This window comes from Chlorocebus sabaeus, chromosome 11 (genome assembly GCF_047675955.1).
Source record: "Chlorocebus sabaeus isolate Y175 chromosome 11, mChlSab1.0.hap1, whole genome shotgun sequence".
In the NCBI taxonomy this organism is placed as follows: Eukaryota; Metazoa; Chordata; class Mammalia; order Primates; family Cercopithecidae; genus Chlorocebus; species Chlorocebus sabaeus.
In genome coordinates, this window is record NC_132914.1 from 32,551,480 (window position 1) to 32,578,543 (window position 27,064).

General features: G+C 44.6%; 1 protein-coding gene and 1 long non-coding RNA gene across 7 annotated transcripts in view; one reads left to right on the forward strand and one right to left on the reverse strand.

The window, feature by feature from the left end:
- LOC140712753 (uncharacterized) overlaps positions 1-11,258 on the reverse strand; it is an 88,739-nt gene extending 77,481 nt beyond the window's left edge. Inside the window, exon 1 of the long non-coding RNA XR_012094479.1 lies at positions 11,151-11,258. This is a non-coding gene — a long non-coding RNA (uncharacterized lncRNA). The remainder of the gene's footprint in view (positions 1-11,150) is intronic.
- A 150-nt stretch (positions 11,259-11,408) lies between these two features.
- Positions 11,409-27,064, forward strand: part of RESF1 (retroelement silencing factor 1) — a 34,160-nt gene continuing 18,504 nt past the window's right edge. For 4 of the 6 annotated variants that reach the window (XR_005237829.2, XR_005237830.2, XM_007968111.3 and 1 more), the window contains exons 1-2: positions 11,409-11,513; positions 12,789-12,883. The gene's annotated coding sequence lies outside the window, so the exon portion shown is untranslated. Of the gene's footprint in view, positions 11,514-11,801; positions 11,919-12,788; positions 12,884-27,064 lie in introns of those variants that run through there. The other 2 variants (XM_007968112.3, XM_007968113.3) reach the window with 2 other exon arrangements.

The window sequence follows — 27,064 nt, forward strand, 5'->3', positions numbered from 1 at the left end:
AATTGGACAGAAGAAGCCGAGTCGGCTTTCCAACAGATCAAACCCGCCCTACTCTCTGCGCCTGCACTAGGACTACCTGATGTCACCAAGCCCTTCCACTTATACGTGGACGAGAGCAAGGGTGTCGCCAAGGCGGTAATAACTCAGAACTTAGGCCCCTGGCGGAGGCCGGTTGCCTACCTGTCAAAGAAATTAAACCCCAGTGGCTGCCAGGTGGCCCCCTTGTCTCCGAATGATTGCAGCCACGGCCCTGATGGTATAAGATGCTGATAAACTTGTCATGGGTCAAGAATTACGGGTCGTTACCCCACATGCCATCGAAGGTATACTCAAACAGCCACCTAATCGATGGATAAGTAACGCCCAGCTCACCCACTACCAAGGACTACTACTAAATCCCCTCAGGATAACTTTCCTGCCCCCAAAAACCTTAAACCCTGCCTCGCTGCTGCCCAACCCGGACCTGGACGCCCCGCTCCATGATTGCACCGAGATACTAGCTCAGGTGCATGGAGTTCGAGAGGACCTGCAGGACCGCCCACTTCCGGACGCTGACCTAGTCTGGTTCACTGATAGCAGCAGCTTCGTACACCAAGGCCAGAGGTACACTGGAGCAGCAGTAACTTCAGAGACTGAGATACTTTTTCAGGGTGGACTGAAGCATTCCCCACCAAAAAGGAAACTGCTCAGGTTGTAGCAAAGAAAATCCTGGAAGATATCCTCCCCAGGTATGGCTTCCCCGTCTAGATAAGGTCAGATAATAGGCCGGCCTTCATCGCTAAGGTAAGTCAGGATTTGACTTCCATCTTTGGGGCAAATTGGAAACTACATTGCGCTTACAGGCCCCAGAGTTCAGGACAGGTAGAGAGGATAAATCGGACCTTAAAGGAGACCTTAACTAAATTAACTATGGAGACTGGCACTAATTGGGTGGTCCTTCTCCCCACGCTCTGTTCCGGGCCCGTAATACCCCTTACAGACTGGGCCTTACCCCTTATGAAATCATGTATGGCAGACCCCCACCCCTAGTTCCCAGCCTAAAAGATGATCTGCTCAAGTCTGAAACAGAAAATGTCTCTGAACTCTTATTTTCCCTACAAGCCTTGCAGAAAATTCATCAAGAAATCTGGCCCAAGCTGAAGGAACTATATGAGACTGGTCCCCCGCCGACACCCGATCCATACCAGCCGGGAGACTGAGTCCTGGTCAAGCGACACCGACAAAAGACCCTAAAACCCAGGTGGAAAGGACCACTCCAGGTACTCCTAACCACACCCACCGCCCTGAAGGTAAAAGGCATCGCATCGTGGATCCACTACACCCATGTCAAGCCAGTAGACCCAACCTCCGACCTTCTGGGACCAATCACAGCGGCGGCTGAAGCACCGGACACGTGGACTGTGGACAGAGCTAAGAACAACCCCTTAAAACTCACCCTGCGCCGGCAGCGTAGCTTACTGCAAACATGCAGTTAGGTAGTCTAACCCTAATGTTAGTCGCCCTAGTGGCCGCTGGGGAAATCACAAAACCAGCTCTTAATCCCTTTGTCTGGAGGTTCTGGCTTTATGAAAACCGAACCCACCCTGGGCAACCTCATAAGCCCGGGAAATTATTGGCCAGTGTTGATTGCCCCTCCTCACGGTGCAACAGCCCAATTCTACTAAATTTTACTGGTTTTCAAATAGCCAAACCTATGACACCAATAATATGCTTTGAGTTTAATCAGACTAAATACAATTGTAAACACTATTGGTGACACCAAAATGCCGGCTGTCCTTATAACTATTGTAACATCCATAGATCCCGTTATTGGGGAGAGAAAAAACAGTTAGACCCTAAGTGGCCCTTCCATCATAGACGGGATGGAGACTTTTCATATACATGGATAGTTAGAGACCCCTGGAACTCCCGCTGGACCACGCCTCAACATGGGGCTGTATACTACTCCCCCTCCTCCACATGGCCTAGCAGTCACCTCTATCTGTGGCGAGGCCTAGTGCAAGTACTGCCCCTGGTCCACGGGAATATCCAATGACAGGAAAACAGACTAACACAAGACTTACGTCCTTTCTCCTGGTTAAAATTATTACAAGAAGGACTAGAACTTGCTAACCTTACAGGACTTCACAGCCTGTCTGGCTGCTTGCTGTGTGCCACTCTAGGGCATCCACCACTAACCACTGTCCCTCTGCCATGGGGATCCTCTACCTCTGCCCAAGCTAACCACCTCCGAAACCTCTCATATGCTCCTATCCTAAACGTGCCCCTATACCTAAACCCCAGTCAGGAAAAGTTTCCCTACTGTTTCTCAGGAACCAATTCCAGCCTCTGCAGCATCACTGCAATGCCCCCTAATATCACCCTAAGGGCTCCGCCAGGCATATTCTTCTGGTGTAATGGAACATTATCTAAGAACCTACCTAGTCCCTCTGTTACCAACCTACTGTGTCTTCCTGTCACATTAGTTCCCCGGTTGACTCTACTAACTGCTGGCGAGTTCCTAGGGTACACCGGTAACTGGACTAGTACTGCTATTCACCCAGTCCCTAGACCAAGACCTGCACGAGCCATATTTCTTCCCCTCATTGCGGGAATCTCCCTCACCACATCCCTCATTGCGGCCGGACTGGCGGGGGGAGCCCTAGGTCACACCCTCACAGAAAGTAACAAGCTGTACCAACAATTTGCCATTGCTATGGAGGAGTCAGCTGAGTCCCTTGCCTCCCTTCAGCGGCAGCTCACGTCCCTAGCTCAGGTAACCTTGCAGAACCGGAGGGCCCTAGACCTACTCACTGCAGAAAAAGGTGGTACATGTATGTTTCTGAAAGAAGACAGTTGTTTCTACATAAATAAATCAGGGCTTGTAGAGGACCGGGTCCAACAGTTAACGCAAGTTAAGCGCAGAAGTAAAAACATGGCAGTTTGCTTCAGCTGCAGACCAATGGTGGAATTCCTCTATGTTTTCTCTGTTAGCCCCCTTCCTTGGACCCCTGCTAAGTCTACTATTTCTGCTTACCGTAGGACCTTGTGTCGTTAACAGAATTTTACAATTTGTTAAGGAGAGATTTGACACCGTACAGCTCATGGTCCTCAGAGCCCAATACCAACCTGTAAACGCTGAAACAGAATCAGACTTATAAGACCCAAGATTGGCTCTAGAAGTACCTATGAAAAGGAGGGATGAAAAGAAATCAGGCACATTCCTCAGCCCCGGGCTCAAAACAAACAAGCCCAGTACAAACACATCCCATCCTCCCATCCCACCACATATCGCCATATATCTCTCAAACTTCCTGAGCCCAGTACAAACACCACCTGGAAAGTCTCCGATAAGGAGGCAGCCATTCAAAGTTTTACTGAAAGCACGGGAACCAAAAGAATTCCTTTGTTCCCCTGTAACTTTCGGGCTATAAAAAGCAAACACTCGCATTGTTCGGGGCCCTCTTGTATGCTGTGGAATGGAGGGACCAGGTTCGAACTTGTAGTAAAGATCCTTGCCGCTTGGCTTTGACTCTGGACTCTGGTGGTCTTCTTTGGGGAACAAACGGTCTGGGCACAACAGAACCTACATTGAAATATTGGAGGCAGGTTCCCCCAATAGAAAGGCAGGAGGAAGTTGAGGGCCAGGGGTCTAGGATGTAAGTTAATCCCGGGTTAGGCAAGAGACAGAGAAGAGATTTCAAGGTTGGCTTTTAGGTTCTCTACATTTTTATTGGCCTTTTCTAATAAGTCCTTAATAGAAGCTATTTTAGAATTTTCCATTGGGAGGGCTCTTCCTGGTCATTTAAAAACACTAACTATTGAATATCTGGACACTTTTAACCAGTGATTGTAAGGTGCCAAAAATGCATTAGCTTATTCACATCCAAAGTTCACCAGAACAGCCACTAAAGTTCTAGAATGTCCTTAGTAAGATTCTGCCACAGCATCCACTGTTTAATTCTATTTGCCCCACAATATTGAGCTCATATTGAAATAAAAAGAACAAAGAAGAAATAAATACACAGGCTCCAAAAATCTCTTGGAACTATGAGCCCAGGTCATCTGTGAGAAACTTGAGTAGTAAAAACAAATCACATCCAGAGGTTTATATCAAGGACAACAAAGATAACAAAGGCTTAAGTGGGGCTGGGCATGGTGGCCCACACCTGTAATCCCAGCACTTTGGGAGGGCAGATCACCTGAGGCCAGGAGTTCGAGACCAGCCTGACCAATATAGTGAGACCCTGTCTCTACTAAAAATGCAAAAATTAGCCAGGCGTGGTTGCCTAGACCTGTAGTCCCAGCTACTCAGGAGACTGAGGCAGGAGAACAGCTTGAACCTGGGAGGTGGAGGCTGCAGTGAGCTGAGACTGTGCCAGTGCACTCCAGCCTGGGCAACAGAGTGAGACTCCATCTCAAAAAAAAAAAAAAAAAAAAAAAAGGCTTAAGTGGGCGAGGCACAGTAGCTCACACCTGTAATCATAGCACTTTTAGAGGCTGAGGTGAGTGGATCACTTCAGCCCAGGAGTTCAAGACCAATCTGGGTAACATGGTAAAACCACATCTCTACAAAAAAATACAAAAATTAGCCAGGCGTGCTAGCACACACCTGTGGTCCCAGCTACCCTGGAGGGTGAGGTGGGAGGATCTCTTGGGCCTGGGAGATTGAGGCTGCAGTGAGCCGTAATTTTACCACTGCACTCCAGCCTGGCAACAGAGTGAGACCTCACCTCAATTAAAAAACAAAACAAAACAAAACAAAACAAAAACACAAGGCTGAGGTGACGATTCAAAGTTAAGAGATGGTTGGAAGCAGGGCTCATTCAGCTGAGCAGTCCCTGTGACTTGTAAAGGAGAAATAAAAACATCTTAGGACCCCCAAACTTGTTATGCAAAGGGAAAGTTATGCCTAGAGACTGGGTCATGCAGCACTGCTATCCTTTTCCCAAATAGATAGCTATTACTTTGTGACCTGGTGTCAAAGCATCACACATTACCCAGACCCTCACAGAAAGGCAGAGGGCCTCATACATCTCCAGATGATGGCCCTCATAAATTTTTCCCAAGTAAACTCTTTGCTGGCCTCAAAACCTTTCAAGATGGACATCCTCCCATAAAATAAGAACATGTCCATTGTAACTTTAGGTGTACCATCTAAGTCTAGCTCCTAAAACTAAAGTTTGCTAGAGTCACACTGATAATGTCAATTACAAGCTTATCTTCCCAGGTGCAGAACAAATCATTCCTCCACCTACCCTGAGACGTTTGCATAATTGATTCTTCCTCTACTCCCTTTTTCTCTGAATATTCACCTTATCTTGTATAAAATGTAGATTTACCGAGCTCTAATTAATTAACAGTCCCACAAAAGTATAACCATTTGCCTCACCACCCTACCCGCTCCTTCCCACATGCCTTCTCCCCTTTAAAGAAATGTATAAATACTGTATTAGTCTGTTTTCACACTGCTATAAAGAACTGCCCGAGACTGGGTAATTTATAAAGAAAAGAGATTTAATTGACTCACAGTTCCACATGGCTGGGGAGACCTCAGGAAACTTACAATCACAGCAGAAGAAGGGGAAGCAAGGCACCTTCTTCACAAGGTGGCAGGAAGATGTCCTGAGCAAGGGGGAAGAGTCCCTTATAAAACCATCAAATCTCAAGATAACTCACTCAATATCACGAGAACAGCATGGGGGAACCACTCCCATAATCCAATTCCCTCCATCTGGTCTCTCTCTTGACACATGGGGATTATAGGGATTATAATTCAAGATGAGATTTGGGTGGGGAAACAGAGCCTTACCACAGCTTACACATTTGATTTTTAAAAAATATTTGATAACTTTCATTTTGAATTAATTTCCTTTGTAATCTCACATATTTTATTTTATGCATTCAAAAGATTATTCTGGTCGGGCTGGTGGCTGACGCCTATAATCCTAGCACTTTAGGAGACCGAGACAGGCAGATCACTTGAGGTCAGGAGTTTCTGACCAGCCTGGCCAACATGGTGAAACCCTGCCTCTAATGAGCCGGGTATGGTGGCCCATGCCTGTAATCCTAGCTACTCGGGGAGGCTGAGGCACGAGAATTGCTTGAACCTGGGAGGCAGAGGTTGTAGTGAGCTGAGATTGCGCTACTGCACTCCAGCCTGGGCAACAGAGCAAGACTCCTTCTCAAAAAAAAAAAAAAAAAAAAAGATTATTCTAAGAAGGTGTCCATGGGCTCTACCAAACTACCAAAGAGGCTTATGGTCAAAAAAACAGAGATGAGTTCCTGCCCTCAGGAGTTATCTTTTTTTTTTTTTTTTTTTGCAAGGTTGAAATTAAGTTACTACCATTTCCACATTCCAATCCAAGTAAATGTAAGAAGAGTTTCACAGTAAGCCATTCCTTTAGACAGAAGTTGCATATAACATTTCTGCTTATATGTCACTGTGAGAACTGAAACTTGAAAACATCTAGCTGCAAGAGAGACTTAGGGGAATGTAATCTCTACTTACATTCCACGAGACTACATACAAAGTGACTTTGTACCCAAACTAACTTTTACTAACAAGAAGGGGAAACAAACAAAGAAGGGGAGGCCTGGCACAGTGGCTCACACCTGTAATCCCAGAACTTTGGGAGGCTGAGGCAAGCAGATCACTTGAGGTCAGGAATTCTAGACCTGCCTGAACAACAGGGTGAAATCCCATCTCTACTAAAAATACAAAAATTAGCCAGGTGTAGTGGGGCAGTCTTGTAATCCCTGTTACTTGGGAGGCTGAGGCAGGACAATCGCTTGAAGGTGGGAGGCGGAGGTTGGAGTGAGCCAAGATCATGCCACTGCATTCCAGCCTGGATGACAGAGTGAGGCTCCATCTCAAAAAAAAAAGAAGAAGGGGAAACAGATTACAGTGAGCAATCAAGAAAAGAAAAAGAACTAATGACCTCATTTACAACTTAGGTGTTTTTTTTGCAAACCAACATAATTTTTACTATAGATATAATAAAGATGTCATTAAAACATGTTCTAAAACATATTTTATAAGTTTAAGAGTTAACAAGCCTTGGCCGGTTGCAGTGGCTCACACCTGTAACCCCAGCACTTTGGGAGGCCAAGACGGGCCAAGTCAGGCGGATCACAAGGTCAGCAGTTCAAGACAAGCCTGGCCAAGATGGTGAAATCCCATCTCTACTAAAAATACAAAAAAATTAGCTGGGCCTGGTGGCAGGTGCCTGTTAATCCCAGCTACTTGGGAGGCTGAGGCAGAGAACTGCTTAACCTGGGAGGTGGATGTTGCAATAAGTTGAGATTTTGCCACTGCACTCCAGTCTGGGCGACACAGCAAGAAGGTGGAATTGAACCACCACCCTCTGAAATGCCCCCTTGGCAAAAGATACAAGGTAGTGGCGGGTGGTTGGGGTGGTGGTGGTGGTGGAGGTGGAGGTGGTAGTAGAAGAGGCTGTGGGGGTGAAAGTGGAAGAGGTGGCTGGGGTGGAGGAGGATGGGGAAATGGTGGGGGAGAGGGAGAAAGGTAGTGAGGAGGAGGTGGGGTGGAAGTGGTAGAGGAGGTTTCCAAGGCAGAGGAGATGATGGTGGGAGGGGAGATTATGGTGGAAAAGATTATGGAGATCCATATAGAGGAGGTGGTGATGGTGGTGCATACCGCAGATATTGAAGACTACAAAAATTAAAAACTCAAATCAACAAACCTCAAGGGCAAAGGAATAGTCTGCCCTCTTATATCACAAGCACTAACTAAACCACCTCTGCCCTTTCTCATCCCTTAATCATTCAGACAAGATTTCCTTGTTTACTTCCTCCTATAAAATCCCTAAGTCTATTTCCTTTTCTTTGAAAAGATTCCTCTGCATTAATGAATGTTGTCCTTACTGCAATGGCGTGAGAAAAAAAAAAAAAGTCTCCTTATGCAGCTTAGCAATTTTCCAGGCTTGGTATCAGTGACTCCATCTCGGGCTACTGACTCCAGGCTGAGCTGCTGCTAAACTTTGAGGGCCACAAAGGAACTGTGAAAAATATTTCCTTCACAAACAACTGTTATAAATAAAGCTTCGGCGCTGCAAAAGAAATAGCACTCGAATATAAAATATTCTTAATTCTCAGCAAGGCAATGTACATTTTTTTTTTCTTTTTTGAGACGGAGTCTTGCTCCGTCATCCAGGTTGGAGTGCAGTGGCGCAATCCCGGCTCACTACAAGCTCCGCCTCCCGAGTTCACTCCATTCTCCTACCTCCGCCTCCTGAGTAGCTGGGACCACAGGCACCCGCCACCACGCCCAGCTAATTTTTTGTATTTTTTTAGTAGATACGGGGTTTCAATGTGTTAGCCAGGATGGTCTCGATCTCCTGACCTCGTGATCCGCCCGCCTCGGCCTCCCAAAGTGCTGGGATTACAGGCGTGAGCCACTGTGCCCAGCGGCAATGTACTTCTATAGAAGGGTGCGCCTTCACAGATGGAGCAATGGTGAGCGCACACCTGGGCAAGGGAGGGGAAAGGGTTCTTATTCCTGACGCAGGTGGCCCCTGCTGCTCTATCGTTCCCCTGTTGGCTAGGGCTAGACTGCACGAGCTAAACTAATTCTGATGGGCTAATTTAAAGAGAGTGATGGGGTGAGTAGTTTGGCAAGAAAAATGGTTAAGGCAGCGCAGGAAATCGGAATGAGTCAGGGTGGGGCATGTAATCAGAATGAGTCAAGGTGGAGCAGGTGACTGAAATGAATCAGGGTGGAGCAGGTGATCGAAAAAGGTTGCTTTACGAGGAAGTTAAGTTTAAAAGTAGAAGGCAAAGAACTGAACATACTGACATATTGATTCTTTGAACAGAAATTTAGAATTCATATCCAACACAACCGTTTTCTCAACAACACACAACCCAAGAAAGCTGGTCTCAATATTATTATTATTGTTTTTCTGCAACAGGCTCTTACTTTGTCATCCAGGCTAGAGTTCAATGGCTCAATCTTGACTCATTGCAACCTCTGCCTCCCAAGCTCAAGTGATCCCCCCATCTCAGCCTCCCAAGTAGCTGAGACTACAGGCTCATGCCACCACTCCTGGCTAATTTTGTTTGTTTTTTGTATATTTTTTGTAGAGATGAGGTTCACCATGTTGGCCAGGCTGGTCTCGAACTCCTGGACTCAAGTGATCCACCCCAAAGTGCTGGGATTACAGGCATAAGCCATCACGCCCAATCCCCAATCTTTTTTTGTTTGTTTGTTTTGTTTCATGAGACAGACTCTGTGGCCCACACTGGAGTGCAATGGCCACTGCAACCTCTGCTTCATAGGTTTAAGCAATTCTCCCGTCTCAGCCTCCGGAGTAGCTGAGAATTACAGGCGCCCACCACTACACCTGGCTAATTTTTATATTTTTAGTAGAGACAGGGTTTCACTATGTTGGCCAGGTTGGTCTCAAACTCCTGGTTTCAAGTGATTCACCCGCCTCAGCCTCCCAAATTGTCAGGCCTCTGAGACCTAGCTAAGCCATCATATCCCCTGTGACCTGCAGTATACATCCAGATGGCCTGAAGCAACTGAAGATCCACAAAAGAAGTGAAAATAGCCTTTACTGATGACATTCCACCATGGTGATTTGTTTCTGCCCCACCCTAACTGATCAAAGTACTTTGTAATCTGCCCCACCCTTAAGAAGGTTCTTTGTAATCTCCCCCACCCTTAAGAAGGTTCTTTGTAATTCTCCCCATCCTTGAGAATGTACTTTGTGAGATCCACCCGCTGCCCGCAAAGCATTGCTCCCAACTTCACCGCCTATCTCAAAACTTATAAGAACTAAAGATAATACCACCACCCTTTGCTGACTCTGTTTTCTAACTCCGCCCGCCTGCATCCAGGTGAAATAAACAGCCTTGTTGCTCACACAAAGCCTGTTTGGTGGTCTCTTCACACGGAGGCACGGGATACAAAGTGCTGGGATTACAGGCCTGAGCCACGGGGCCTGGCCACCCCCAATCTTTAAGAATATTCTGGCCAGGCACGGTGGCTCACGCCTGTAATCCCAGCACTTTGGAAGGCTGAGGCGGGCGGATCACGAGGTCAGGAGATCGAGACCATCCTGGCTAACACGGTGAAACCCCGTCTCTACTAAAATACAAAAAATTAGCTGGCCGTGCTGGTGGGCGACTGTAGTCCCAGCTACTCTGGAGGCTGAGGCAGGAGAATGGCGTCAACCCGGGAGGCGGAGCTTGCAGTGAGCCGCGATCGTGCCACTGCACTCCAGCCTGAGCGACAGAGCGAGACTCTGTCACACACACACACACACACAAAAGAATATTCTGTATATAGTTTTTTTTGTTTTGTTTCTGACAGACGCAAGTGCACCCTTCTACTAATGATTAAAGACTTCTTCGTTTACTCCACCAATGAAATAATCTGACAATTTATGTAACAAATAAATTCCTATAAACATAAGCTCCCTTGCTCCTCTCCAGTGGCACAATCTCTGATTTGCTATCCTGGTTGCAACCTTCATTACTAAGTAAACGCTTATGTAAACCTTAATAATGAGATTCGAGCAATATGATTAAATATTGGTTTGAGTGCAAATTTTGAGGATGGCGACCTGGTAGGCCACAGACTCCAAAAGATGGGGGTCAGTGCTTCGAAAGCGAGAAGTCTGAGGGTCGTTTATACAGGCAGGGTCTGGGAAGCTTAACAGGATGTCAACATTTTCCATAGAAGGTTAACGTATAGCAATTTAATTGGTTCTAGGCAGTGTTTCTTTTTGGGAAGGGTCTATTTAACATTCCACATTAAGGATGTAATAGTCAAGGGGTCATTTATCTTATTCAAGGCGTATTTTATCTCAGATGCCATCTGGTCTGAGCTAGGAACAAGAAAATAAGGGAGTTAATCTATAACAAAAGGTTGGCAATTAAGAGGTCGTGCTTCGTGATCTGGTCTCCAAAGTCAACTTTCCTCAGGGACTTTCAGAAGCTCCAAATAGATTATCCACTGTCTTTCACACTTATTTGCCTCTAAGCTGTTGATTTTTTTCTTTTTTTTAAGGGTTAACAATCTCTTGGGTGCACTCTGACTCCCATGCGCTTTATAGAAAAAAATTGGTCCTGAGGCCAGCAACAACAGTCGGTCTCAGGAACTTGTTAGAAATGCACATTTTCAGCCCCCACCCCAAACCTACTGAATCAGTAGTTTTGCTGGCGGTTCTCAATCTCTCTTTAACATGCCCTCTGGGTGCTGCGGATGCCCGTTAAAGGTAGAAGATCGCTGCGGGAGATTTCCGCGTCGGGCAGATGAAAGCGCTCTGCAAGCCCTGGTGCGATCCGCTGGCCCGTTCCGCGGCTTCTCGGGTGGCACTAGGACCGCGGCGGCGCGGCCCTCGTAGACACCGCCTCGGGCGTGAGGCGGAGCCTAGCTGTTCCTGGATCCTGGGCCTGGCTCCTCGACCCGCCCCTGGAGGCGGACCCCACTTGACTTAAACTCTGGGGCCCGGGAGGCCGCCGGCTTTACCCCTGCTTGCTGGGGTGGTCCTTTTCCCTTGTCGGTAAGTGGGAGGCGAGCACCCCGAGGTCCCTCCTTCGCCTTCCGGGGTGCGGGCAGGGCGGGGGCCGGGAGCCAGAGGCGCTCACGGCCGGGGCCGGCGCGCGGCGCGGAGCGCTTTTGTTCTGCGGCGAGAACGCAGTCGCGGGCGGCCCCGGAACCCGGGCCTCGGGCCCCGCCGGCTCGCGCGTCCCGCAGTCCGCCGCCCGAAGCTGGGCTCGGCCGCCGCGCTCTCTTCTGCCCGCCGTACTGGGGACGGCCCTGGGCCTCCGCGGACGCCGAGCCTTGCACCGGAGGGCGGGCCTCGCTGGCTGTTTTCCCTCATTGCCTGGCGCTGCGCGGTAGAGGTCGCGAGTGGCGAGGGCGAGGACGCGTTTTGTTGAACTGCGAGGCGCGGCTGGTGAGGCGGGTGGGTATGAGAGCTGCTTATGTTTTTAAGGCTTTGCTGTCACTGGAGTGGGAAAAAAAATTTTTTTGTTTTCCTATTTCCCGAGCGTTCTCCTCCTCCCCTGCCCTCTTAAGTCGAAGCCTCCTGGAACGGAATTGCTGTACTGGCATCTGTCTCCAACTGGTCCGCGAACGCTTCTGCGCCGGCGATGCTTTCTGTTCCTCGGCAATAGTTCCTTGAGGCATTTTTAAATGCACAAACGCAGACCCATCTTAGGTGTTCTCGAGGGACACGGATTCCCTAAGCAAACGTCCTTAGGGTCCTGAGTTTAGCAACAAACTTTCGGGGAATAATTTCCGTGGAAACAATGTGTAGTACATCGAGTGCATAACTGTCTTAAAACAAGAATGTGTATGAGCTTGAGGCGCGTTTTCGTTTTGTGGGGGGCCGGTGCATCTCAGTAGGCGGGCCGCAGAGCTTGTTTGGAGATTGTATTTTTCTGCTAGATGTGTTACCTTTAATCATGTTTCATTCATTGTTAATGTGCATGTATGTTAAGGTTTTAGGTTTTTTTCCCCTCTGCAGTCGGATTTTTTTCTATTTAACATTAATCCAATAAAGATAAGTGCAGAGATAAAGTGTTACTGTTTTGCCATGATACTACAATAGCCGACCTAGAGGAGCGCGCATAGATTGTGACTTAAGTGAATGGTATTTTCAGGCCAGACCTAGTTTCTATTTCTGTTACTTAGGACACTTAATAAGAATTGAGTAAAGTTAGCATGCTTTCTGAGCAGCCTTAAAAGAAAACAGTTTTGCACAGCAGTGTCATATCTAGTAAACACATTAGCATGTCCTCTTTTATTATAAAACGTTTCTTGTTGTCCCTAGGACCAAAGAAGTAAATACTGTGTGAAGGGGGACTGATGTGTTTGGAGTGAAATGGGAACATACACAATAATTAAAGACTAAAGTTGTGCTTAACGGTAAGTATTATCACCTCTAAGAAACCCACCCTGATTTAACCAGGCAGTTATTCACACGTAACTATGGAGTAATTTACCTGTTACCGAATTAAAATTACTAGCTCAGTGAATCAACATTGGTTAAAAATTAAACTGTGGGACCCAATGGATTTGACAACAAAGCTTGAGAAGAAGAAATGTTGTCAGCATAGTACTGAAAAATCAGTTGTTAATCTTAGCAAAATAGGAAAGAGGTCTGTGGCAAGGTAATTGTAGTGGAAGTTACCTGGGCAGAGGTCTGTTTCTGTCTGTGCTGTGTTTCTTATGTGATTGTTTTTATTATATTTTATTACTGTTGGTGGCACATAGGGGAATGTGGCACAGAGCACCACTCTGGAAGGATGCATCCTGTACAGCCAAAGTGGGCATGTCCAGGGCTTTCATCTGTAACCACAAAATGTCTTAGGAAGTCTCACCTAATGATAAAGATCATGGTCCCTGTAACCACACTGCTTTGGTTCAGATCTTAGCTGTAGCACTCAGCAGTATCTGTACATCCCTGGAAAAATAAACCTCTGCCTGTTTTCTCATCTATAAAATGGGGAAAAGTGCTAATGTCATAGGACTGTTATGGTAGAGTTACAGGAGTTTCATGCATATCACAGTTAAACAGCTCTTGAAACATGGTGAGTGCCCGATAAATGTTAGCTATTGTCATGTTAGAGGAAATAGATTTTGTGGCCTGGGACGTGTAATGCTGTCTTAGCAGAAATTCAGCTGGTTCATTTAAGCTCTAACTTCATGAGCTTTTTGTTGATTAAACCCATCACTGTAGATCCTCTTAGATTCTCTTTTTTGTAGGTCCTGTTTTGTTAGAAAGTATCGGTCACTACTGGTCCACATCTGGATTTACCTGCAGTGTTGTTTGAAATAAAAAATGCCTCCACTGAATTCCTAGGCAGGACAAACTTGCCCCAAAGCTTTGTTCTTCTACATTATCTCTGTGATTGTATAGGAATCTCTCTTCCCTCCTAGATTATCAGTGTCTTGGAGATAGTTGGAGCTCAAATGCTTAGGGAATTGATTTAATGTTGCTTAAAACTTATTTGTACGCCAGGTATGGTGGCTCATGTCTACAATGCCAGCACTTTAAGAGGCTGGGGCGGGCAGATCACTTGAGGCCAGGAGTTCGAGACCAGCCCTGGACTCAAGTTGGCCAACATGGCGAAACCCTGTCTCTACTAATAATACAAAAGTGAGTCAGGCGTGGTGGCACACGCCTGTAATCCTAGCTACTCGAGTGGCTGAACCCGGGAGGCAGAGGTTGCAGTGACCTGAGGTCACCCCATCGCACTGTGGGCCTGGGCAACAGAGCAAGACTCTGTCTTTTTAAAAAAAAAAAAAAAAAAAAGGTATTTATGAAGGTGAATTTCAAGAATCTAATCAGGCCTCCCCCCCTTCCCCATTAGAGGCACACTCTATTATGTAAAACAGACAGGGAGTGTATTCATTTTGAGATAAGTCCAGGAGAATAGTCGACTAACCCTGGCTATAGATACGCAAGTTAACATTCACTTTGGAAGGAGGTTGTGAAGAAAGAATCTTGGACCTTGAGGAATTCTAAATGCTTTGTTGGGTGGCAACTATGCAATACTTATACTATTCCTAATACCTTAAGTGTACTTGTACGTGAAGAGCAAAGTTGGAGGCTGTTGAGGTAAATATCTCAAGTGAGACTGGAACTATACATTTCATGCTCCTGGTTTTCATGATCGCAAAGATTTGATGACAGTAACTTAGATTCTTTTGATGTATCAAATTACAAGGTTTCGTTTGTAAATAAAGTCTTGTGATTAAAATGACAAAGTGTATTAAAAGAAGTTGTATTGTCCAGTTAAGTTTCAAGAAACAGAAACCATAAGGAGATTATTATTTTCCAAGCCCCAGAGGAGAATTCATTAGATGACATACTTTTAAAGTTCATGGAGCAGGGCCGGGCGTGGTGGCTCACACCTGTAATCCCAGCACTTTGGGATGCCAAGGTGGGCAGATCACCTGAGGTCAGGAGTTGGAGACCAGCCTGGCCAACATGGTGAAACCCCGTCTCTACTAAAAGTACAAAAAATTAGCTTGGTGTGATGGCACATGCCTGTAATCCCAGCTACCCGGGAGGCAGAGGTTGCAGTGAGCCGAGATTGCACCACTGTACTCTAGCTTGGGTGACAGAGTGAGACTGTCTCAGAAAATAAAGTTCATGGGCCAGTCGCGGTGGCTCATGCCTGTAATCCCAGCTACCTGGGAGGCAGAGGTTGCAGTAAGCCAAGATCGCACCACTATACCCTAGCTCGGGTGACAGAGTGAGACTGTCTCAGAAAATAAAGTTCATGGGCCAGTCATAGTGGCTCATGCCTGTAATCCCAGCACTTTGGGAGGCCAAGGCAGGTGGATCATGACGTCAGGAAATTGAGACCACCCTGGCTAACAAGGTGAAACCCCAAAATTAGCTGGGTGTGGTGGCATGTGCCTATAGTCCCAGCTACTCAGGAGGCTGAGACAGGAGAATCACTTGAACCCAGGAGGGAGAGGTTGCAGTGAGCTGAGATCACACCACTGCACTCCAGCCTGGGCGACAGAGCGAGACTGTGTCTCAAAAAAAAAAAAAAAAAAAAAGTTCATGGATCAGAACCTTTGGGTTTTGATAGATCCAGGATCTAAATCTGAAGGAAAGTTTTAAAGATTTGGGACACTGTATCTTTGAGCTCTGCTGTCCTCTGCCTTGGTTCTCAGGCAGACCATTTCTCCACTGGGCAACCCTGACATCTCCAGATATATATATATGCAAGCAGCTTCAAGTTGTTCAGAGCATATCTTTTGTAACTATAGTTAGAGAAAATTTCTAAGCCATTGATTCACCCATTTACACCCAGTGTACAGTTTCAGTGGTTTTTAGTATATTCAGATTTGTGTACCCATCACCACTATCAATTTAAGAACATTTTATTGACCCCCAAAATACCTCCATATTCAATAGTGGTAACTCCCCATTTTCTCCAATGCACCTTTCCCCAGGTAACCATTAATCTATTTCTGTGAGTTTGTGTATTCTGAACATTTCACGTAACTAAAGTCATAATATGTAGTGTGATGTGGTTTCCCTCAGCATGTTTTCAAGGCTCATTTATGTTAACACATGTATGTTACTTCATTCGTTTTTATTGCCAAATATTCCATTGTATGGATATGCCACTTTTGCTTATTCTTCGTCAGTTAACAGACCTTTGACATGTTTTCACTATTGGTTACTATGAATAGTGCAGCTATGATCATTCATATGTTTATGTAGATGTGTGTTTTCAGTTCTTTTGGGTAAATACCTAGGAGTGAAATTCCTTGGTTATGGTAACTGTTTAACATTTTGAGGAACTGCCAGACTGTTACCCAAAGTAGATTTACCGTTTTATTTTTATTTTTTATTTAACTTCTGTTTTACGTTTGGGGGTACGTGTGTAGGTTTATTATATAGGTAAAATTGTGTCATGGGAGTTTGTTGTACAGATTATTTCATCACCCAGGTATTAAACCTAGTACCCAATTGGTTGTTTTTTTTGAATCCTCCCTCTTCTCCCACCCTTCACCCGCTTGTAGGTCCCAGTGTGTTAGTCCCCTCTACATGTCCATGTGTTCTCATCATTTAGCTCCCACTTGTGTGAAAGCATGCAATATTTGGTTTCCTGTGTTAGTTTGCTAAGGATAATGTCCTCCAGCTCCAAGCACCTACAAAGGACATGATCTCATTCTTTTTTTATGGCTGAATAGTATTCCCTAGTGTATGTGTACTGTTTTCTTTCTCCAGTTTACCATTGATGGGCATTTAGGTTGATTCCGGGTCTTTGCTATTGTGAATAGACATGCACCATTTTATAAAGCAGTGTTTTAGAGTCCTCATTTGTCTACATCCATAGTTAACTTTTATAGCCATTAAAGTGAGCCTGAAGTGGTCGCTCATTGTGATTGTGATTTGCATTTCCCTGATGATTAGTGATGTTAAGCATCTTTGTATGTGCATATTGATTTCCTTGGAGAAGTATCTATTCAAAACCTTTGGCCTTAAATTTGTGTTGTCTTTGGATTGTCAAGTTGTAAGTTTTTAAGATATCCTGGATTCTTCTCATTCCTTACTAGGGACCATAAGTGTGAAGGTTTACCTCTGGGTTCTAGGTTCTATTCCATTGATCAATGCCTGTCCTGTGTCAGTACTATATGGTCTTATCTATTGTAGTTTTGTCGTTTTGTTTTTTTGTTTGTTTTTAAGATGGAGTCTCACCCTGTTGCCCAGGATGGAGTGCAGTGGTGTGATCTTTGCTCACTGCAACCCCCGCCTCCAATTCTTCTGCCTCAGCCTCCAAAGTAGCTAGGATTACAGGCACTCGCCACCACGCCTAGCTAATTTTTGTATTTATGGTAGAGGCGAGGTTTCACCATGTTGGCCAGGCTGGTCTCGAACTCCTGACCTCAAGTGATCAGCGTGTCTCTGCCTCTCAAAGTGCTGGAATTACAAGCGTGAATCACTGCTCCCTGCCGGCTACTCCCTTTTCAACCCCTCCTTTTTCTGCGTGGAAGTTGCTGAGTGGCAGTCAGAAAATGAAAGTACCTCTGATTGGTCCCCTCCCACAACCAATCAGGCTAGTGGCTGGCCACTACACTTACATAAAGTGAATCAATGGGAAACCTCTAGAGAGTATTTAAACCGCAGAAAATTCTGTAACTGACTGTCTTGAGCCACTTGCTGCATCTGTTCCCACCCTGTGGAGCGTACTCTACTTTAAAATAAATATCTGCTTTGGCTGCCTTGCTTGTGTAGTTTGTTCAATTCTTCGTTAAGATGCCAAGAACCTGGACAACTACCCTCAACTGCATGCTTTAGAGGAACTCTTCTGTTACACTGAAGGCCTTTTGTCTATCTCCAGTGGCCGAAAATTGGCTTACTCCTATTATAAGAAGCAATACTTCCTAGCCAACATGATGAAACACCATCTCTACTAAAAATACAAAAATTAGCTGGGTGTGGTGGCGCTACCTTTAATCCCAGCTACTGGGAAGGTTGAGGCAGGAGAATCGCTTAAAGCCAGGAGCTGGAGGTTGCAGTGAGCCAAGATCACGCCACTGCACTCTAGCCTGGTGACAGAACGATGCTTCGTCTCAAAAAAAATAAAAATAAAAAAAGGAAGCGATACTTATACTTCGAATACGGTTTTTACCTCAACACAGTATTGTCTTAATATGGTTTGTACCCGCCTGCCACACACTGATGTGTCATGTGTACTTGGGGGTACTTGTCAGTGCTTTTCAGATATTTAAGATCACCAGACCTCTAGTACACTGTGTGTCCAATCTTTTGGCTTCCCTAGGCCACTTCGGAAGAGGAATTGTCTGGAGCCGCACATAAAATACACTAACAATAGATGATGAGCTTTAAAAAAAAATTGCAAAAAAAAATTCTCTATGTGTTAAGAATGTTTATAATAATCTGTGTTGGGCCTCATTCAAAGCCATCTTGGGCTGCATGCTGCCCATGGGCTGCAGAGTGGACAAGCTTGATCTCGTAGATGTTTCCTTGAGGTGGGTATCCAGAGGGCTCCAAAATGAATTACTTGGCAGAATTCTGGTAGGGTAAGTGGCTTCCACTTCATGTATTCTCTATTGTCTTTAATTCCCATTTTAGGGAATAATACAATATAAAACATGGTCTAAAATTTGTCTGTGGCATCTCTGCTCTGAAGGCACAACAGACTAGTGTCAGTATTCTAGCCTGAATGATGATAGTCTGTTGCGTTGGTCTGAACTTCCTGCTGGGCAGTCAAGATAGATGTGATTGCGAGCACTTCTTGCTGTACCTGTGTTAATGAGTCAGAAAAAGTAGAGCAATTTATTTCTTCCTTTTTAAGGGAGAAAGCCCTGTCACTCTCACTGGTGAAGCTTTGTAGTTGGGATATATTTAGTTGGCTCTGCATGGGGAACCTTGCGGTATATCCTCCACAATAGGTGTGATCATCCTGCTGGGAATCACCATTGCAGGCACTTTTTAATCCATTGTTGCTTAAGACAAAGTACAGTGGATTAGGGTATCTGATCGGATGGCCTGTGGTTCTGAATAGAGTTTATAGCTGGATACATGAAAGATGGGAAGGCAGAGTTGTAGGTGAACAGCTTCACCATGGTGCCCTGATGACTTGCTCTTCTCATAGACCATGGAGGCAAAGCTTAGGCTTAATCACAGGCTGACCCATATTCTGGCCAGACACCCTGCAGGTCCTCCAAGAACAAAGTGAGAGAAAAGCAGCCCCGTGAGAAACAGTCACAATGCTGTTTCTCATCTGCCTCCTTGGTTTCAATTGAGCATAGGACTTTACCACCTTGGGAGGTATAGTTGCTGGCTATAAAATGGCCACAGTTTGGTGGTCTCATCTGACTTGGTGTCATCCTGTGGGGCTGAGGATACTGATCTTGATTTTGCAGTTGGACTTAGTAATACATGAATCCATTTGGCCTTTTGCTGACTGCACTTACAGAAGCGTAGAGAACTGTTCTGCCCCTTCTAACCACTGTGCTGTAGAGGGTCGATTGCAAGTCTTTGTTAATTTGTTGTAACATTTAAATGAGATAAAGTATATAAAGCATTCCACATAGTTCTTTACATACAGATGTTCAAAAGTTAGTTGTTTATAATAGTACAGATGTACCTCAGCATATGATGGAGTTACATCTCAATAACCCATATTAAGTAGAAAATAAAGTCAAAAATGGGGTTTTATAGACACGATGGGATGGGAAAACACAACATCCAAAAAAACTTAGCTAGCACAGTACACCATTGATCGTTTTTGTTTTGTTTTGTTTTAACGCACTGTGGGAGGGGCAGCCCCTGCCCCCCGTCCCACCGAAACACCAGCGTACCTCTGCAGGAGGGATTTTTTTTTGTATTGATTGTTAATGCTCATGATCACGTGACTGGGTGCTGTGGCTTGCTGCCACCACTCAGCGTGGAAGAATATCATACTGCCTATCACAGGCCTGGGAAAAGATAGAAATTCAAAGTACAATTTCTGCTGAATGCCTGTATCACTTTTGCATCATTGTAAAGTCAAAATTATTAAGTCATACCATTGCATTGTGGTCCAGGACCATCTGGGCTTAGAAAAATGGATTCTCGAAAGCCTATTTAAGGACTGATAGGCTAATTTTTTCTGTGACTTAAGGATACAGAAAGCCAGAGCTAGTACAGGTTGAATAAATTGTGTTACATTTGGAATTCCTGAAAAGTGGCTTTTTACACTGAATTGTTAGTAGTGGTGGTTTTGTTAACTTTCTAGAGGTATCTCTAATTTTTCTAATGCTTATATTGCAAATCAAGTTTTCAATGGAAAATAGACTTTTCTCAATTTAACCATGTCAGTGGATACTCTTCAAATAAACTTTGCTTTGTGGAACATAAGAGATGGAACTTACAAAGCCATAAGGGAAATTTTCAATTTAAAATACTGGAGCAAATTTACATATTTTAGGTATGAGAATAGTATTTCAATGTATATTATATATTTCTTAAGTCCTATGTGTTTTAGGTACTGAAATGCTTACAGATGAAATCATGCTGTGTCTGTGGTTGGCACAGATAGAAAAGGAAACAGAAGGGGTCAGGACTTTTTCCCATTTAGAAGTTTACATTAGGACTTCTCTTTAATGTGGTGTTCAGATAATGTTTGTTTATTCAGAAAACACTGAAGCCTACTAGACATTATCTAGATGGCGTGTGTCTTTTGGGTTGGCCTGAAAGACTTTTTTATGCCTGTTGTATTGGCTGTTAATAGTACTTTGATTTACTCTAATAATGTTGCTCTTACCTTTAATAAATTGTCAACCCACTTTTCCTTTTTTGAGACAGATCTTGCTGTGTCATCCAGGCTGGAGTACAGTGACACTACCATAGCCCACTGCACTCTCAACTTCCCATGCTCAAGTGATCCTTCCACCTCAGCCTCCCAAGTAGCTGGGACTATAGGCATGCACCGCCACACCTAGCTAATGTTTTGATTTTTATTTTTATTTTTTTGTAGAGACTGGGTCTTACTGTGTTGCCCATGCTGGTTTTGAACTGCTGGACTCTGCCTCAGCCTCTCAGCATGCTGAGATTATAGGTGTGAGCCACCACACCTGGCCAGTGGTAACCCCTATATATAAAACAATTCTTAGGCTGAGGTGGGTGGATCGCTTGAGTTCAGGAGTTCAAGACCAGCCTAGGCAACATGGCGAAACCTCATCTCTACAAAACAAAAAAAAATTAGCCGCACGGTGGCATTCACCTGTAGTCCCAGCTACTTGGGAAGCTGTGGTGAGAAAGTTGTTTGAGCCAAGGAGTTGGAGTTGCAGTGAGCTGAGATCATGCCACTACACTCTAGCCTGGGTGACATAGTGAGACCCTGTCTCAAAAACAAACAAACAAACCAAAAAAAAAACCAAATTCTTGCTGTGACTCAGTTTATACTTCCATATTCTATTTTTTGCTATTTTATCTGATCTACAGCAGACCTGGCCACCATGCCATATGCACAGTATTAGGTTCATTTTCTGGTTTGGTTGGTTTTCTTTTGTTTTTGAGACATTTCTTGCTCTGTCGCACAGTCTGGAGTACAGTGGCATGATTCCCGCTCACCACAGCCTCAACCTCCTGGGTTCAACCAATGCCTCAGCCCCCCAAGTAGCTGAGAATACAGGCTTGCACTACCACAGTGTTGCCCAGGCCAGTCTCGAACTTGAGCTCAAGTGATCTGCCCGCCTTGGCCTCCCAAAGTTTTGGGATTACAGGCGTGAGCCACTGTGCCCAGCCTGGGTCTATTTTCTTATAGTTCTTTCTATTCATGTGTATGTGTGCTTGTGCATGTATGTTTAACATGGATAGTATATGGTTATTCCTTATAGGTATTATTTTAGATTACTTTTTGCTTTGTAATTTTCTGTAGTAAGCCCAGTTTACAAATAAAGGAAGCTGCTGGGTTAACAGCTTTTCAGTTGTTTGCATTGTGTGGATATAGAGTATTTTTAAATTTTCACAGATATCGTTAATCTTAGTGAGATCTTTGATATGAAAATCCACATCTATAATTATATTTATGCTTTCTTGCAGCTGTTTACTTCTAATTATTTCCTGATTCACAAATTAACTTTTGCAATTCACAACTTCCAAGAATACTTGTACTATTGGATTCAATCCGCAGTAATCTGCAGAAGAAGAGAAGCAGAATTATACCTAGAAGTCAACTAATGGACAGTTAGTCACCCACCTACATGTTGAGGTGTTTTGGGCCTTTTTCTTTCACCCTCACTGGAAGGGAATGTGGGTGGGAATTTAAGACATCTACTTCCTTGTTGCTTTTCCGCCTATTTGTTCTATTCATTATTGAAAGTAGGGAATTGAAGTCTTCCACTCTTATTGGTGAATTGTGGTTTTTGCTTTTTGTATTTTGATGCTCTCTTAGGTATTAATAACCTACAGATCACATTTGACAGTTTTAAGTAAACAGGCTTCCAGATTAACCTGCTTTGGGGAGGTCTTGTGATACAAGGTGGTGACATCCTGTCCTTGAGTAAAGAATCTTATGCATTCCTCAAATTGATATACTGATCAATACATAACCTAACGCTCAAAAGGGTGCTGCTTTTATTTGTAAATCATCAGGTTTTATTGATGCAAGTTTTCTTGCACATAGACATTTTAGCCTATATGTTGCAATCAGTAGCCAATGATTATAACCTCAGTATTGTATACTCCAACGAAAAACAACAATTTGAGTATTAGGAGTCCCCCTCCCTTCTCCTAAAGTTTCCTATAAAAGCCTTCCAACTTGTAGCGGACTCCAGAACACTTCAAACTCTGTTGGTATGTCTTCTCAGATTGATCCTCACATCTGGCCTCCAGTAAACTTTTATCAGATTATTTCTACCTCAACAACCTTCGTTTTAGACAACAGTGCATGTATGTTTGTAATTGTTATCTTGGTGGCTTGATCCTTTTATCATTATAGAATGCATCTTTTTATCAACATTTTTTGTTTTAGTCTGTTTTGTCTGACACTAGTATAGGCTTTCCAACTTTCTTTTGTTGAGACGGAGTTTCACTCTTGTTGCCCAGGCTAGAGTGCAGTGGCACAATCTCAGCTCATTGCAGCCTCTGCCTCCCAGGTTCAAGTGATTCTCCTGCCTCAACCTCCCAAGTAGCAGGGATTACAGGCATGTACCACTATGCCCGGCTAATTTTTTGTATATGGTGGAGACGGGGTTTCACCAGGTTGGTCAGGCTGATCTCGAATTCCTGACTCAGGTGATCCACCCACCTCGGCCTCCCAAAGTTCTGGGGTTATAGGTGTGAGCCACCGCGCTTGGCCTGCATTCCAGCTTTCTTGGAGCTATTTGTATGATATTTTCTCATTGTTTTACTTTCAGTCTGTGTTTTTGGATCTGAAGTGTATCTCCTGGAGACAATAGCGTATAGTTGGATAGTTTTTAAAATCCAGACTGACATTCTCTGTCTTTTGGATTGTGATATTATGAAATATATCTCTGGTCTTTATCCCTGTTTTCAGGCATACAAGTCCTAAAATTTGAGCAATCTCCAAAGTGATAAATGTTTGTTTGGGTTTTTTTGTATGCTAATAAGTTGACTTATGGCTGGCATCCCCTAGTTCCAGAATGGAGGGCTGGTCACCTGAAAGACCAAGGCCCAATTAAAGGGTTGGGACTTTTCAGCCCTACTCCTAATTCCTGGTACCAATTGTCTATCTTAGTCCATTTTCTGTTACTTATAGCAGAGTAACTGAAACAGGGGCCTTTATGAAGAAAAGGAATTTGTTTCTTACACCTGTGAACTCTAGGGTTGAAAAGGGTACACCTGGTTGAGGGGGAGGGGGTGAGATTAAGTTGATCACCAATAGCCAATGGTTTAATTAATCAAACCTGTGCAATGAAGCCTCCATAAGACCGGAAAGGATAGAGTTTGGAAGGCTTTTCAGATTGCTGAGCAAGTGGAGGTTCCTAGAGGGGGGGTGCACCCAGAGAAGGCATGGAAATTATGTACCCCTTCTCATGTGACCTTGCCTTCTACATCTCTTGATCTATATCCTTGGTAATGCACTTTATAAATAAACTGATAAGGTGTTCCCCGAGTTCTGTGAGCTGCTCTAACACATTAGTCAAACCAAAGGAACGGATCATGGGAACCCCAGTTTACAGTTGGTTGGTCAGAAGCACAGGTAAAATAACCTGGGGCTTGGTGTTGGCATCAGAAGTGGGGACAATCTTGGCTGGGTACAGTGGCTCATGCCTGTAATCCCAGCACTTTGGGAGGCTGAGGTGGGTGGATCATGAGATCAGGAGATCGAGACCATCCTGGCTAACACGGTGAAACCCTGTCTCTACTAAATATACAAAAAATTAGCCAGGCATGGTGGTGGGCGCCTGTGGTCCCAGCTGCTCGGGAGGCTGAGGCAGGAGAATGGCGTGAACCTGGGAGGCAGAGCTTGCAGTGAGCAGAGATCGCATCACTGCACTCTAGCCTGGGCGACAGAGTGAGGCTCGTTCTCAAGAAAAAAAATAAATAAAAATAAAAATAAAAAGGGGGCAGTCTTGCGGGACTGAGCCCTAAACTTATGAGATCTGACACGATCTTCATATAGATGGTCTCGGAATTAAAATGAATTAGAGGACACCCACCTGGTGTGTACACTGCAGAACTGATTGCTTGTTATGTGGGCTGAGACACCCACACATCTGGTGTCAGAAGTGTGGGAAGCTTTATTCTTATATTCTCAGAATTGTTTATATAAAAATGTGATTTTTTAATATAATTACATTTACCTCTGTTTTTGTTTTTATGTCTCATTTCTTTTCCTTTTTTATTCCTTAGTGGGGTTTATTTTGCATAAGTGAGTATTTTCTAATGTAGCATTTTAATTTCTTTTTTTGCTTTTTTGTTTTTAATTTCTTTTTTGAGACGGAGTCTCGCTCTGTTCCCCAGGCTGGAGTGCAGTGATGTGATCTCGGCTCACCGCAAGCTCCACCTCCCGGGTTCACGCCATTCGCCTGCCTCAGCCTCCCGAGTAGCTGGGACTACAGGTGCCCGCCACCACGCCCAGCTAATTTTTTGCATTTTTAGTAGAGATGGGGTTTCACCGTGTTAGCCAGGATGGTCTCGATCTCCTGACCTTGTGATCCGCCCGCCTCGGCCTCCGAAAGTTCTGGGATTACAGGCGTGAGCCACCTCATGTTTTTAATTTCTTTAACAATATTTTCACTGTATTTATTGTTACTTCATGGAAGCACAAATTCTTTTAAGTTTTTTTTATTTTAAAGTATCAGTGATGGAGGCTGGCAGAGAACTTGGGGCAAGAATTTATTTTCTCAGAGAAATGGTAATGATGGACTATGGAAACCTTATCTGTGGTAATCTGTGTTACAGTATATTCTCAAAAGTTCTGAGAATACATTATATCCACCAGCAGATTATGACTGCAGCTGACCATTGAACAACTTGAGTTTGAACCATGTGGAACCACATACACGTGGATTTGACTTTTTTTTTTTTTTTTTGGAGAGATGAGGTCACTCTCTATTGCCCAGGCTGGAGTGCAGTGTACAGTCAGCTCATTACAGCCTCAAATATCTGGGCTCGAGCAGTCCTCCCATTTCTGCCTCCTGAGTAGCTGGGACTACATCCGCACACTACCTTGTCTGGCTATACGTGGAGTTTCTTCTGCATCTGCCACCCTAAGTCGTAATCCCTATGTTGTTCAAGGGTCGATTGTATTTTCCTTTCACAATCTATTTGTGTAGCTAGAGGCAATCTTCCGAAGAATGCAACATCAATTTAGGTCGTTCAGGAGTGCTTTTCCAGTTTTCAGTTGTCTTCTATGCCAGTAAAGGACAGGGATGGAGAAAAAAAAACCCGACTTAACATAAAGACGGTTTCCCTTCCTACCCATATGCTCTGTATTAATTTGCTAGGGCTATGTTTGAGATAGGAAAACTGAAACTTCTTCACGCAATTGACCACTTCACCTCTGTCACCAAACTGTATTTGGATTTCTCCCCATCCGCAAACTGTTTTCCAGCTGACAACAACTGGGTATCCTACAATTCAATTACATGTTGGCACCATCTACCTGGAGAAAGCATCAGAGCCCACAGGTTGAGGACTCAGTCCCACAAGACTGCCCCTGACTTCGCCAGTCCCGAGTCCCGGGTTGTGACCTGTACTTTTGACCAACCTGTTACAAAGAGGGGATTGTCAAGACTCCCTCTGTGGATTTGATTAATTTGCTAGAGCTCACATAACTCAGGGAAACAGTTTACTTATTATAAAGGCTATTAGATGAAGAGCCAGGTGGAAGAGATGCATGGGGGAATGCATATGTGAGTGCTTCCATGCCCTGTCCACCCTATGGTCACCTCTATGTTACCAGACGCTCCTGTTAGGAGATTATAGAGGTCTCAGGAGATCTGTGTCAGGAACCTAGTTCAAAGACCACATATTAGTGCAAAAGATTGTATACCCCGGTCTACAAGAGTTTTAGGTGCCCTGTGTCTGGAATCCTGGGCAGAGACCAAGTATGTATTTCTTATTGTGGGCTACTAGGACAGTAATGCCACAGACTGGGTGGTGTAAACAACAGAAATTTATTTCTCCCAGTTCTGGAGGCTGGAAGTCCAGGGTCAGTACGTTTGATTTCTGTTCTCCTGAAGCTTCTCTCTCAGTGGCTTGCAGGTGACTGTCTTCTTGCTGTGTCCTAACATAGTCCTTCCTCTGCAGGCCAACGTTGCTGGCGTCCCTCTTCCTATGGGGGATACTATTCGGATTAAAGCCCCACTCGAATGACCTCACTTAACCAATTACCTGCCTAAAGGCCCTATCTCCAAATACACTGGGACTTAGGGCTTTCATGTATGAATTTTGGGGAGGGTACAATTCAGTTGATGAGATTCCCTCCTCCAAGTGGACATAAAAGCCAGGGGACACTGAGGGGGGCAGGGGCAGTTATTAGGCATCATTAATTCTCCTTAGAAGTACTGCTTTTCTGCTGTCAGTGAACACTGTGACCCATTCTGCTTCCAACCTTGTAGACTAGTCAAACCAGTGAGGAACAAAGTCCTAACGTG